The sequence below is a fragment of the Centruroides sculpturatus genome, unplaced genomic scaffold, assembly GCF_000671375.1.
Source record: "Centruroides sculpturatus isolate CEXI.00-Female unplaced genomic scaffold, Cexi_2.0 scaffold155, whole genome shotgun sequence".
Taxonomy (NCBI): Eukaryota; Metazoa; Arthropoda; class Arachnida; order Scorpiones; family Buthidae; genus Centruroides; species Centruroides sculpturatus.
Window position 1 is genome coordinate 569,064 of NW_019384386.1, and position 3,407 is coordinate 572,470.

The 3,407-nt window shown below is 31.4% G+C and overlaps 1 long non-coding RNA gene across 1 annotated transcript; it reads right to left on the bottom strand.

The window, feature by feature from the left end:
* Nucleotides 1-1,808: 1,808 nt before the first annotated feature.
* Nucleotides 1,809-2,774, bottom strand: LOC111618062. The gene is made up of 3 exons (XR_002755515.1): nucleotides 2,390-2,774; nucleotides 2,139-2,288; nucleotides 1,809-1,954 (listed from the first exon to the last, which is right to left on the bottom strand). It is a non-coding gene; the product is annotated as an uncharacterized LOC111618062 (long non-coding RNA).
* Between the last annotated feature and the right edge of the window lie 633 nt (nucleotides 2,775-3,407).

Consider the following 3,407-nt stretch of genomic DNA (forward strand, 5'->3'; position numbering starts at 1 on the left):
AGCCGGACCATCTCAACTGCTCAATCTTAATTCAATCGAGAATGGAACGTATTGGAATGAGATACTACACAGCAAAGTCTATTCCCTTCATATCTAGTTAGGGAATATTTTACACGATGATCAATCCTCACTAGATCAAAATGCTTTCACATATCACGGTGAATTTTCTGGTATCAATATTCATTATTATTACATTTTGTGACATCAATTTGTAACCCCAGGGCCCTTAGTCTCGAGTTTTTCGTGTTGTACTCGAATTGACGTCATCAAACTCACTCGTGTTACTGTGACTCACATAATCGGTAGTCTCGAGTTAGACCCATCGAGCGAGCTCGAAAGGCGAGCGGAAGTAGGTCATATTCACTTGTTTACGTGTATCGTTAAGCATGATGGGATTATTTACAATGCATCTGGGTTTGCGACTATACTGATTCGACCAATCAACTTTACTGTAACAAGTTGTAAACAAATCAACGTGAATTAGTTTACACGTGTTATAGTTAAAAGTTTTGTCCTATAGCAAAATGGAAACCTCCAATATTTTATTTTAAAAAAGAAACGAAGAACAAAAAGAAGTATTAGTAACATATATAGAAAATAATAAGAAAACGAACAATATAAAATTCGACAACGAATTTACAAGAAAAAGACAATTTGATTTGTGGAGAGAATTAGTTGAAAAATTAATTATGTATTGGAGCTAAAAAATCCGCCGTGTAATGGAAAAAGTATTTTAATTTAATCCTTTTTTCATATAGTTTTCTTCCTTGATCTCGTATTAAATTGTTTTGTTTATTAAGATTATTTATTAATCAGAACTTAACACTAATGATTAATAAATAATCTTAATATAGTGTCTATGCTCTTAATAATTTATACATATAATTTACTATCATTATAATTCTTTTTGTCGATGAATAAGATACTTTTTATTTTTGGAAAAATTTGCTATATAATTTTATCAATTGTGAATTAAAATTTTTTTATTAGTGATGACTTGACATAAAAAGAAATGGCATCTACTCGTGTTCGAAAAATTCGTTGCCTTCTTAAGCAACTCTTTCGGCTCTTTCTAACGCTTCGATTGCCATCAGAATAGCGTATTTGTCAGCCATTTTCACTTTCGTGTAGCGATCTCACATGCTCGACTCAACATGAGTAGCAACTCGCATGGTGAGATGGGAAAGCACGTGAGTTATAACTGGAGACTACCGATTTGACGTCAGAGTGTGAGATGGTACCACGTGACACCTTCAACACGTTGGGAGTTGTAACACGAAAAACTCGAGACTAAGGGCCCAATATGCTAGTCCCGGAATATCGGACAAGAGTGGAAACAGTACGAATGGGTTACATTGTTTTTCTTCTCAACTTTGTTCTAAGATTGGTTTATTTGTTTACGGCAACGCAACATCCGGACTTTCTCCAAGTAGTTTATACGATAGTAGTGGAAACTCTCGTGAATTAGCATGTACCGTAATAGCGACAGCGCAAACTAGTCACATCTAGCGGTTCGAGTAGAACACAAACAGCAGACTATGTAAACTTGCATCTAACAAAACTTGATAAAATATTTATTTCGTTGCATTTTTGCATCATTTTGTCTTTAAAATTATAATTCATGTTTTAAGATAATAAAATATTCAGTAGGAAACGTGGATGTGTAGTGATTTAAAGGAAGGAATAATAGCAATAAAACAAATCAAATGCAATAAAAGTCAAATTTTTATTTCAATTTTATTAAATTGAAACCATTTTTAAAAATAAAACATTTTTACATTAAATTAAAACACATTGAACACAAATATATCATGTGTATCAAAAACATGAAATATGACATTTCTACATGTGAATGTTCTATTTTTGTTTTTTGGGGCTGCTTCTCATCGTAGTCTGTTTGGCATTATAAATTAATTAATTAATTAATAGTGAGGTTACTGTACCAGGCCAGATCCTGTAACATATGCAAAACAAATTTTTAGTCGAGTGCAGTGATAAGAAACTAAATAAAATCTGTGGACAATTAGCGATAAGTTCAATATTAGATCGTAAATTTCTATTTCGGTGAGAGGAACAAAAAAATAGGTAATATAATTTAACGGTGTTATTTAAGTGAACAAATAAACAATTTTACATACCCTTGATTTAAGAGATTTTTGTTTCTAAAATCTTTTTCTGTAAGATGGTGGGAACACACGACATAATTTCTATTTAAATACTCTGGCCCTTTTGCTTTCAAAATCTCGTGTAAATCGGTCCTTCTGCTCTTAATAACCCATTGAGTGCATCTGAAAATCAATATAAACACATGCGTTGACTGATAACAATATTTTAAAGGAGGAATGTTGATATAAATGAAAACAATCGAATTGCTTATTAATTTACTCACACTTGTTTGTTTTTAGGGAATCCGTAAAACGACTTGCGATCACTTTGTATCTTATAATTAAAACAGCAATACACAGCGCAAATAACATCATCTGGCCATTCTAATTATTGAGAGAGATAATAAATTCAAAAGTTTATGTTACCCAAAAACGTCTCCTTGTACAGTACACGCAGTACAAATCAGCGTTGCCAGATGTTTTTTGTCCTTGTAGCCAAATAATTTTTAAAAAGTAGCCCAAAAGTAGCCAATTGCTGGAGCAGTTGGCTACTTTTGTACCAGATGTTGTTTTACCTAGTACTTTTGCACTAATCTAGTACCTTTTTACTTGTCCCAGTACCAAGATACCCAACACCATTTTCCTAGTACCATTCATGAAATCCTAATACCTTTCTTTTCAAAACATTCATTTTTATTCTATATTTCTATATTTTTTTACTTTACTTTGACAGTAAATAGATGTTTTTACTGCTTCCTCATTCAAATGCAGCAGTTGAACGTATTTTTTGCAATTAAATTTAATGAAAACTAAACTACAAAATTGAGTTCTTACAGCGATAAATGTTAAACTTGGAAACCATCATCTGCTTCAACCATACAAAAACACTCTAGTGAAAAAGATTCTGATGATGATCTTACCAGTGATTTTTCAACGTGATAATTTTAAATTTTAGTACTTCATGTTCATTACTTTTGTTTCAACATTTTGCTCATTTGATTGTTGTTGAGGAATAATAGCATTCTTGTAATATATGAATTTTGTATGTTACATGTAACACTATATAAGACATTTACAAGAAGCTGACATTGGCAAACAGTTGCAATTAGCGTAACGTTATTTGTTACTAATTTTATCAAAAACAATTAAAATTTATAAAAATTACGCCCTAGTAACCATGTTTGGTACCATTCCGTATAGCATAGCATTTACCATTAGTCATTTTTGTTTATAGATGCATTTTCTTTTCTTATTTCTTTCTTTCTAGGATATCATTTATCTGGAATTTATATTAAATTTTCT